General features: G+C 39.8%; 1 pseudogene; it reads left to right on the forward strand.

Annotated features, from left to right (window-relative positions):
- Positions 1 to 642: 642 nt before the first annotated feature.
- LOC147603336 (uncharacterized) lies at positions 643 to 7,330 on the forward strand (annotated as a pseudogene).
- Positions 7,331 to 12,291: the final 4,961 nt, after the last annotated feature.

The raw sequence follows: 12,291 nt of genomic DNA on the forward strand, positions 1-12,291 counted from the left end.
CACCACTCACCCATAATAACCATGATACCTCTTGTAAATGTAAGAAGCACCACATAATGGGCTTAAGCACCCAATGGCACTAGAGAGTCAAGGAACTAGCATACATAAAGTAGCTTGTGTGTAGCTATATGAGTTTTGTGCATGAAGAGGCATCCCCATAACTATTTTTCATTGGCATCAAAATAGCTCTTATTGTGGATGGTAGGAGTGATGCTGCCGACAATAGCTCATAGATGGTAAAACATATTAATCCTAGTTCAAATTCCCCATAGGTTTTGCATGCATTGACAAGAGCTACCCATGTTACCTCTCAAAAATGAGGGCACACTACTAAGTAAATAGAGAAAAGGCAAGGTAAGTAAAAAGAGAATGGCTCACGAGAAATCAACATGGCATTTCTAGAAACAAGCTAGAGCAAGCATTCAAAGAACCTCTGTAGAGAATGCCCAGAAGAAAACCTGAAGGATAATGACTGGTTACAAACCAATATAATGCCAATGTTGATGGATGGACAAGTTCAGCTGAGACAAGTGTTGGACTTATGTCCAAGGTTCAAGACAAAAATCCTGAGGGTAAGAATTGAAGGTTTAAGCAAGGAATTGAAAAAAATCAATGGAAGAAGAAACCCCAAAATGTAGCAATATGCAAGCAGAAGATCTGCCAGTATCCAGAGATGATGAAGTGGCCAGAGTCACAATTCAGCTAAGCAATGTACCCATCAATGATGCAATGCTGGATGGAGGATCCAGAGTGATTATCATCACCATGGAAATTGCATTGGGATTGGGTCTCAAGTGGAAGCCATTCCGTTCAACATAAGAATGGAAGAAAACATGGTAGTGGTACCTAAAGGAGTAATAAAAAATGTTCCAATGAAAATCAAACAAGTTAGACTTCAAGATAAACTTAGTGGTGATTACCACAAAATACCACACTAGGTCTTACCAAGTATTATTGGGAATTTCCTAGCTACTAAGACACGGCAAGGTAAAGTAAGACTGGGCCAGGAACAGAATAACCATCAGAAAAGGAAAGCAGCATAGACAATGGCACATCTCCAACATGGGCAATTGGATGAGCAGTGCCATCTCCCCTGTCTCCACAAAACACACTAGGAGAAAGAAATAGGGGTGCCTTGGAGCATTCAATTGGAGGCCATCCCTAAGACTTCTTCAAAGAATATTTAAAAAGCCTTCTATAGAAATATATGGCTTATGATCCAAGCCCATAAGCATATGTTTAGTCATAGTAATTAAAGAGGAATCCAAGGTTTAGCAAACAGGCTTACTCTAGGGTATATAGTGTGAAGGCCCTGTGGTTGACTATTCACAAAACTGATGTCGTAGAGGCAGATTTATAGCTAGATCAAGAACCCCTGGGTACTCAAAGAATTAGACTGAAATGCCACTGATAGCTCGCCATTATGTTTTTCCCAAAAAAAATGCAAGTTCTATGTAGCGTCAAAATTGATAGATTGTCACCTTCATCGGTTCAATTGATGAGCTCCCCCTCTATGCCTTTGAGCTATGCAAAGTCCCCAAGTTGTAGTATGGCCAATTGTGAGGTGTGCTTGAGGTGTTGGAGAAGGAATCAACCCTCGATTGATTGGGAGTAGAGAGGTATATGACCAAAATGGAGGAGAATGATAATAAGGAGACTAATTACTAATAATAATTAGTTAAAATGATAAGATGAAGCTAATCAAGGTGAAAGAGACTAGATCTTGGCTCTGATACCATGTTGGCAATCACAGGAGATCAATCATGGAGCTATAGAGGATGAAATATCTCCATGATCGTGGAGTGTCAAGAAGAGAGAGAAAGAGAATCTTGAGGACAGAGAGAGCAAATTGTGGGTGCAACACAAGATGACTATATTGTGATTGATATGAATAAAACCACCAAGTACAAAACCATTTAATAAGAAAATTCCTATATTTTGACTCTAACTAAGAGATAGTTCACACCTAAGGTGTTCACACGAAGTTGGTTATAGACCTAATGTCACATGGTAGTTTAGTGTATTATTTCAATAGGAAATTGTAACATTGCAATGGAGCCCTCCTCATATTAGTTAATCTCTTATCCCTAGGGCATGGATCCCTAGGGCATGGATCCCTCCCCAGAGTAGAGTTAATCTCTTATCCCTAGGGCATGGATCCCTCCCCAGAGTAGAGTTAATCCCTTATCCCTAGGCCATCGTCCAAAACATGGGGACCTTGAAAGACATAAAAGTCTGATTGTAACCCAATAATTATAACATTGCATGGTTCCCTCATCAAATTAGAGTTCATCTTTTGTCCCTAGGCCATCATTTCAAACTATTCTTATCTTGCATGATATAAAACTCCAATTCTCTAATTAGCCGCGGGACCTATCTTGGGTGTGACAACCTAGGGTTGGTCTATGTAATGATCTTATTGGTGGCAATTCAACTCTTTCTCTTCCCTTTTCCCTTCTAAAGTTAAGAACAAGATGAGGCACATGTTTAGGAGTTTAGAATAATAGGGGTATGTTATCAACAACTAGAGTTTCTTCTTAATTTTACAATAACAAGTGTGCACTAGGAATGTAGGGTCATTTAATGTCCACCTTGGTATACAACTCTTCTATGGGATCCAAGTTTGATGTTTATAGGATCAGTCTCCACAATGTCAAGCTGAGTTATAGCCAATTTCTCACCCTCCATTCTCAACCGCCCAATAATACCCAAAGAGAAATGGCATAGTGAAAAGAGGACTTGCATTGGGGAGCTAAGACTTGATATACAACTCTTCTATAATGGGATCCTCTGATGTTTCTAAGATTGGGTTCCACAATGTCAAGATGAGTAGCCAATTCTCAACCCTCCCTTCTCAACCACTCTATAGTACCCAAAGAGAAATGGCATAGTGAAAAGAGGACTTTCATTGAGGAGCTAAGACTTAAAATAAGTGTGGAAGGAGCTAACACAGTGGTGCCACAAAGAGCTAAATCTTAAAAGAAGTGTGGAAGGAGTTGACATAGTGGTGCCATAAATGTTATACCCCTTTCCTACCAAAGCTCCATCCACATAAAGAATGCAAGAACGGAGTGAAAAAATTGTGGTGAAATTCGACTAAGCTTGAGCCTCTTGAAGTCCACAATCTCATTGACTTGTTGTTAAAGTTCTAATTAGCCCCCACTTTTTGGCCCTTTTTAAGAATGCAATTAGCATTATTAATCCTCAAATCCCACTTCCAAGTTGTCAACAATGGAAGATGCATCCACCACCTACAAAACTCTCACTCCTCTCACTCTCTACTCTCTCACACATATGAAATAGGAGGAACATGCACCAAGAATCAAAGAGCTTCTTCTCCCAGCTCTTTCACACTATACACTAGAGGAAATAGATGGCACTAGACTCAATCAGCACAAAGCAGGTCATGTATTAATAACTTATATACAATTGGCTCTCTTATTCACATTTGGGCGCCCAAAACTCGTAATCTAACTAAAAATAGATTGAGCTTAGCTAATATCTCATAATGATTACATCTTTTAAAGTGCCATTACATAGCATTTATTACTTTCTCTCATATGTAGTGGAGAGCAATTGTTAATCCCATAAAATGGGGTTAACATTGGTAAAGGAAATGAGGAGAGTGGGATACCAAACAAAAGTATCACCTTTGAGCACAACTCCATGTGGATATCTGGTAAATTCCCAATCATACTCATGCACTCATCATTATAGCCTAGGTTGGGGGGTGTATAACAAGAAAAATTACCAAATGTGGAAATATTACCCTACATAAAAAACCAAAGAAAAAAACTAAACAAGATCAAGGTCTCTCTACACATTCTAAGAAGTGGCCTCTAAACTAAAACATAAAATTATTTGACGAGTGTGATAATAAGTTATAAAGTCATGTATTCACATTGATCATTAAGATCATTAGTAAACTTGGATGTATACACTAAAGCATCAATAAAAAGTTATGGGTTTATTCCGTTGATGAAGATTTTTTAAAAATATAATTTTAATAACTTCAACTTGAATAATCTCGAAACTCGTAACACAACTCCTTAAGGAGAAGAGAAATCAATGCTGCCACCAACCAGGCATCTCTGAAGCTCCTGCCTCAAGCAACCACGATAGCGTATATAATGTGCTCCACCAAGGCCATAGAATACTAGTGAGCTCTCCCTTTTCTCCCCAATCTCTTGCTTATGTTCTTTGAATCCTTGCATAGTTAGATGGATGCTTTCTTGGGTAGGTTTGATTGCAGGATCTCTCTATTGAGCTTCCTCCCTCAATCCACCTCTTGGGAGATTGACTCATAGTGTATGGATCTTATGTTAGAATTAATGTGCATAGATGTGTTGAGAGTCATCTCCATGTTGTGAGCTCCCTCGGGAGATAGTCCAGAGATGATCCGTGTCTAATGTGTTTAGGTGGGGTTTGGTCCTGTATACACTGATATAGCTTGGGTGCATGAACACAAGCTTGTATTTGTGTGAAAGCAGTAGTCAGTCATGTATGGACATGGTCTTAATTTGTTGGTCTAGTGGTCCGATTGGGGTTGGCTGCCACGAGAAGCAGGCAAGAGGTCAGTCATGTATGGACATGGTCTTAATTTATTGGTCTAGTGGTCCGATTGGCTAGGGTTGGCTTCCCATATCACTATAAATAGGACTTGTGGACCTTGTATTCACAGCTTACTGATGAGAGTCATCTTAGGCACACTGTACGAGTTCATCCACCACTAAGCTGTTACAATGATCTTTGCAGTCCCCCAACATGCTTACAAAGTTTGGTCCCCATCGGAGCATGTTTGGGTAAGATGGTATGGGGAAGGCCTGGATTTTCCATGGCCTCTTAAGCACCAAGAGACTTCAAAAACCCGCACTGGGCGCTAATTACCAATCCAAACATGCTTTGATTCTGTGACCAAACTTTGTTAGCATGTGGGGGTGGGTCCCCCCTACATACTTGCAAATTTTGGTCCCCATCGGAGCATTTTTGGGTACGATGGTATGGGGAACGCCCGGATTTTCCATGGCCTCTTAAGCACCAAGAGACTGGAAAAATCCGAACTGGGCGCTAATTACCAATCCAAACATGCTCTGATTGTGACCAAACTTTGCAAGCATGTGGGGGTGGGTCCCCCCCCACATGCTTGCAAATTTTGGTCCCCATCAGAGCATGTTTGGGTACGATGGTATGGGGAAGGCCTAGATTTTCCATGGCCTCTTAAGCACCAAGAGACTTCAAAAACCCGCACTGGGTGCTAATTACCAATCCAAACATGCTCTGATTGTGACCAAACTTTGCAAGCATGTGGGGGTTGGTCCCCCCCACATGCTTGCAAATTTTGGTCCCCATCGGAGCATTTTTGGGTACGATGGTATGGGGAACGCCCGGATTTTCCATGGCCTCTTAAGCACCAAGAGACTTGAAAAATCCGGACTGGGCACTAATTACCAATCCAAACATACTCTGATTGTGACTAAAATTTGCAAGCATGTGGGGGAGGGTCCCCCCCACATGCTTGCAAAGTTTGGTCCCCATCGGAGCATGTTTGGGTACGATGGTATGGGGAAGGCCCGGATTTTCCATGGCCTCTTAAGCACCAAGTCAGATGAAAAATCCACACTGGGCGCTAGTTACCAATCCAAACATGCTCCGATTGTGACCAAACTTTTCAAGCATGTGGGGGTGGGTCCCCCCTACATGCTTGCAAAGTTTGGTCCCCATCGGAGCATGTTTGGGTAAGATGGTATGTGGAAGGCCCAGATTTTCCTTGGCCTCTTAAGCACAAAGAGACTTGAAAAATCCGCACTGGGCGCTAATTACCAATCCAAACATGCTCCGATTGTGACCAAACTTTGCAAGTATGTGGGGGTGGGTCCCCCCCACATGCTTGCAAAGTGTGGTCCCCATCAGAGCCTGTTTGGGTATGATGGTATGGGGAAGGCCCGGATTTTTGATGACCTCTTCAGCACCAAGAGACTTCAAAAACCCGCACTGGGCGCTAATTAAAATAAAAAATAGAAAACAATGCCTTTTTAAAAAAAAATACTACAAAGAAGTGCTGCTAAGCGCACATGTAGAAGGACCTAATTATATCCACGGAACTCCACTTAAAATTGTCTATCTAAATCAGATGAAACTATTACAAATCAATGTACTTCTGGCTGAGGGGTTGGAGCTGTGCAGCTAAGAAAGCAGTATAAAACTACATGCGCTCTGCTTCTTCTTTTGCAGTAGATTTGTGAGAAGAGAGAGAGGAGAGTAGGCAATGGAGCCAGCATACTGGAGATGGGTGCAATTGGACATCATTTGTGTGCCGACTGGCTTCTTTCAGCTCGTTTGTTATCACGTGCAGCTGGTCTACCGCATATGGAGGTTTCCAACCACCACCGTGCTTGGACGTCGACAAGTATGGATTATGCACATGATGAAGGTAGAAGCACCCATTAGTAGAGCCCCAATCATATCGTTACTCTCACAATTTTGCTTAAATGCAATAAATTCTTTACCTACATTGAGGGTTATTTCAATAAATTCTTTACCTACATTGAGGGTTATTTTTCATTCTATGTACATGGTTAGTAGAGCCCCAATCATATAATTACCTACAATTATGAATATTAGTAGATCCCCAATCATATAGTTACCTACAATTATGAATATTAGTTGAGCCCAATCATATTGCCAGTCATATTGTTCCCCATAATTATGGTTAAATGCAATAAACCCTTTAACTACATTAATGATGGTTATTTATCATTTTGTGTATGTGGTTACATGCAGGATCCACAAAAGACTGCTGCTTTAGTAGTTCAAGCATTGAGGAACAACATGATGGCATCTATATTCCTCGAGTGCGAGCATTACACTTAGCACCTTGATCGGAGGCCTGATAACCCATCAAAACATAATTCTGAAAAAAAAGAAACCATCTTTCAACTCTTCAATTGAGCTACTTTGTGTGTTGGCATACTTTCTTACCTGCTTCTTATGCAATCTACAATCTCTTCGTTACACTAGCTATATATCCTTTTCAACTTGCTTGCCTTTGAGTGATGAAACAACCCTCGGGCAATCCCTTGATTATATTTGTGAATCCTTCAATAGGGGATTCATATTTTGGTCAATAGGGGTGAGAGCACTTTATTTCTCTATCCCTTTATTTATGTGGCTATTTGGACCTCTTCCCATGTTTATGTGCTCCTTGTCCATGGTTATAGTGTTGCACTTCTTGGATACAGTGCTGCCCACAAATCATAAAAAGAGTGTAGCTAAGCTAGACTCTATACATGGAAATTTCATAGACCAAGAGATGGAGAGGGTGAAAACCTAGCCCAATTTCATGATATGGAAATCTTTGTGAACCATATGTTAAATTATTATTAGAAAAGTTATCATATCAATCTATATAAAAATCTCATGGTCATAGGTTAGACCAATCCCTTAGAGATGATAGAAAAATTTTGGGAGGAAAATTCACGTGCCTCACCAATTTTTATGAAATCTGTGTGTAAGAGAGTTGCAAGTAAGAAGTACATTGAGCATGGCACTTTGTTTCTTGAGATGATGGAGATATAGTTGTGTACTCTTTTTGTAGCTACATTCACCCACATTAGGATTAGGCAACGATCAGTTGATCTATAAGTTGTGGTTTGTGAGATACTCTCATGCTTGTTAGATATTTGCTAGAACCACATGTGAGGTCATGCACTTATGCCATGGACACTTTTGCTTCCCCATGGCCACCATCTAAGTATAAATGAGAACCTTAGGGTTCGCCTAGTATATAAGTAACCTCATCCTCAGTTTAGGGTTGTTATTCATTTTGTTCTTCATTGTACCTTGTGCTCTTGCTCCTAGTGAACTAGCCTTCTACACTCTCTCTCTCCCTTGTGTTCTCTTTTATATATGAACATTGCGTGAGTGATTTTTTACATCTTTTATTTCATTAAGGCTAACAGTGGTATCAGAGCTTGTATCAATTTGGTCTTTATTAGCTATCAATTATTAAACATGCCATGTCATCACCAATTTGGGGACTTCTTGAATAATCAAAATTTTCCATCATGCTATATATCATTGGAATGGTATCGATGAGTAGATTCCAAATGTGCAATCTCCACCCACTTTTGATTTGATTTACAAAAATTTCACCATGAGCCCATTTTTCTAGAGAGAGGAGGTGTGGAAATCCTTAAGTAGCAAAAATGAGAGTCCATATTTGACCTAATGAATTTTTCTTTCTCTCCCTTGTGTTCTCTTGGATCTAAGAAAATTGCATGGTAAGTGAGTGAGTGAGTATTTGCAACTTTTCTTTCATCAAAGCCAACAATGCTACCATGACATATGTTATCACTACCACATGGTTATTAGCTTCTCTTTCATCAAAGCTAAAAATGCTGGCATGACATGTGTTATCTCAATACCATGATTTTTCTGTTCTCTTAGTGGGCATTCCCAACTTCCTTAAAGCCCTCAAGATTTCATCCACTCCATATTATGTGCGTGCGAGATGTAGATGCTCTTTATTATTAGCTTGCTTTCTGTGGGGGTACTAGAGATGGTGGACGGGGATGCTATTGAGGTGAAGTTTGTCTAATGGCAGCATTATGAGAATGTTGTGCATCACCAAGGTGGCACGATCAAGGAAATTACACATTGTGTAGCATCATACACCACATGCAATATTCACATGCACTTTGAGGGAGCACATGCCTCATAGATACAGCACACACATTGTATCAATTGGTAGGACCAATAGTTCCGAGCACGTTTGGCAGAGTTTTTTGTGGGTGTAGCAACCTCTGTAGTGGATTTTGCACAGAGAACTACATATTTACACATTCCTTATCTAAGCAAGTACTATTTTAAAAAACTAATTTTTATTATTTATAATTCTATGTCATCCTCCATGTGAGTATTGATTAATTTGTAACCACATTTACATATACCAAAAGATTCATTCGAAGTACTACTTATCAGAGCAGGTAATATTTTTTTAAATAATTATTAAATCTATTTCATCCTCTATGTAAGTATTGATTAATTTGCAACCCTCCCCTCTACTCGCCCCTGATTATATTGCAATCATCCTCTATGTAAGTATTGTTTAATTTGTAACCCTCCCCTCTACTTACTCTCCATCATATTGCAATCATAATGCACATTTATTACCACCATGTGACACTAGATATGGATAGAGTGGCAAGTACTCTAGCAATATTGTTAGGGATTACCACTTCTATACCAATTATTATTGCTCGCATAATGTAGAAGTGGTACTCCCTAATGATAACTCATGATTTAAGTGTTCTTATCTGAGAGTACCACTTTTACATCAATGATTATCACTTTCATGATCTACACTTTACACATCATTATTTCTCTATCCATTACAATTCTTTCTTGAGAGAGCATGGTATCACAGGCAGTAGCACTGGGTATGGTCAGATGGATGTGGTTTATAGTTTAAGAATGCACCGTGACACCTTATAGACCGTTTGATCCAACAAGAGAAGGAGATGAATGTTAGGAGAAAATTCTCTTATTCAAGAGCATGCTTTCTAATCAAACATGGTTAGAGGTTAATTTTTCATATAGAGGACGAGGTACACCGATATGGAAATAGGAATCATGGACGACAACAACAACATGACTCTCAATCACAAATAACTGGAAGAGAACACCCTAGATATAGGGGGAGACAAAGAGACGAAGGTGGATGGCAAAGAAATCACAAATAACTAGGATAGGTCACCCTAGATGTAGGGGGAACCAAAGAAATTGAGGTGGATGGCAAAGAAATCAAAGTGAAAACACCATTTTTTTTGTTATTATGGCAAACCAAGGCATTTAACAAAGGATTACCATAAAAAACAAAAAGACAAAAAAAAGAGGAGAGCTTCTAAAAAATAAGGAAACTATGCATTGTTAAGAATAAAGTTGAAGATAGAAGTGAGAAGATATTTGTGATGCAACACATATGATTAGTCCCATGTCTACAGATGCAACACATATGCTTAGTTCGAGATCTACATATGCATCATAAAATTCAAATGATGTATCATATATGAGGCATCTAACCACATGACTAGTCATGGTGAGTGGCTCAAAGAAATAAGAGATTTCTAAAAATTGAAAAGTTCCTTTTGCTTGTATGCAGCATAATGAAAAATGAATTATCTTGTTGTATGTGCCAACAAACATAATAAAGATCTTTGGTTATATGATTGAGTAGGGTCTACAAGTGATGTGTAACCCTCTTAGATGTTATGTGGAAGACGTCAATTACTAGTGCCACTTGGTTACAAAGGGAAACATCGTTGCTAGAATGTTTACATTGCAAATGTAAGCATACTTGAAGTGAAGACTATGTAATGTTTGTACATCATATAGGTGTGATTTTACATGGTATAGGTGTGATTTTGGACATGAATATTTGGTATAAATGCATAAGACATATCAATTTTGAGTGATAAAAAGATATATACAAGTTCGTAAAAACATTGTTACAGGTTTGTTGCCAAAGTTCATGGTGGATTGGGAATACATAAAGTATGTCAAGCATGCCAATTGGGAAAGCTAACAAAGTATGCATTTTTAAATGATGATAAGAATGTAAGTCAAAGTTCTTTAGATGTGGTATACTCGGATGTTTGGGGAATAACTAAGTCACATCAATCAAAATATGCCAATATTATTAGCTTCATTGATGTGATCAGGCTACCTAGGAAGGTGCAGGCAGTAATAAAAGATCTCACCTTAAGAAACTCGCATACGATGATGGGCTAAATGTAGCTGCGGGTGGCTATCCTGCCGAGAAACCTGCCACTGCGCACAAACGCGAGTGGAAGGAGGCAAAGAAACGAGCAGAGGGTGGCGTGAAGAGCAGGCAGCATGTGGAGGCACGACGGATCCAGATGGAGACCATTGGATCTTCGCATTTCGGATCTGGCGGTGTCGAGTCATGGGAGGCTGAGTTCGTAAGTATCTTGCCACTTTATTTGATTGTTTACTTAATTCATTGATTCTATGATTGTTTTAATCTTACAAATTGTGTTGATTATGATACAGCGACGGGTTACGGGGAGGAAGCCCACAGCCCACGATACTGGGTATGCTCGCTGGCATAGCAGATGTGACACGTGGGCCCTCTTCAAAGCTGAGGGACGTATTACGGATGCGCAGTTTGAGATGGCCATGAGACCATACGGTCGACAGGTACTTGAAAACTCTAAACGAATGATTTTGGTTTATGGAATTACATATATATATACTTATATACTATATATTACTTGAACAGGCACAAGCTACTGATGATCCACCTGCCGCCACTGCAGAGGGTGGACGTGAGCACTACTCATCGGACATTCCAATCGATGTGAGCTTATCTAATCATAGAGGGAGCAACGAGTCATCATCTGGGTCTGAGTAGTACTCACACTTATAGTATCACATTCCATATTGAGGATGTGGTTGTATATATATTTTTGTAACTGAAGCCATGGGCTACTTCGACATATGGACTCCCTTGTATATATGTGTACACATAAAATTTTGATAGTAATATTGAATCGTGAATCGATAGTATTGCATTCATGTCTGTCTTGAATCGTGTATTGACAATGTATGCATTCATGTCGTTCTTGTCTTAAATCTTCCTCGTGGATGGTCCAATGCACCCAAAAAAAAATCTAGAGAGTGTTATTGGGTGCTGGAATGCTGGAACAGCATTCAGGTAGTACCAAATAGCACTCTCTGGATTATTATTTTTTGCTCTCTGTTTGCATGTATAGACACGTCAACTCTGCAAAAAGTCACGTGTATATACGCAGATAATCTGTGAAATACGCGTGTATAGACGCGTCAAATCTATAAAAGTCGCGTGTATATACGCGGATAATCTGTGAAATACGTGTGCATAAGCGGAGCTAAACTGACAGAACGCGTGTATACGCCCGTGTATCAACGCGTCTGACTATTCCTATACACACGCTTTTACACGCATGTCTCTGGCCGCGATGATACACGCACTGATCACGGGCCCGTTACTTTTTTCCATAAGTCATTTTTAGCGGCTAGGAGCGCGGGTATGAGCCCGATCCCTTGTAGTGAAGCATGTATTTCCACGTGACAGAAATGTGAGCAAAAATGCACTAGATGTTGTGCATTCAGATGTATGGGGTCCTACGAAGACCATGTCTATGGGAGGCTGCAGGTATTATATGACATTTATTGATGACCACACAAGGAAAGTGTGGGTATACTTCATGAAGGAGAAGGGTGAGGTATTCA

Source organism: Cibotium barometz, chromosome 64 (genome assembly GCF_041138505.1).
Source record: "Cibotium barometz isolate CiBa-2024 chromosome 64, ASM4113850v1, whole genome shotgun sequence".
Lineage (NCBI taxonomy): Eukaryota > Viridiplantae > Streptophyta > Polypodiopsida > Cyatheales > Cibotiaceae > Cibotium > Cibotium barometz.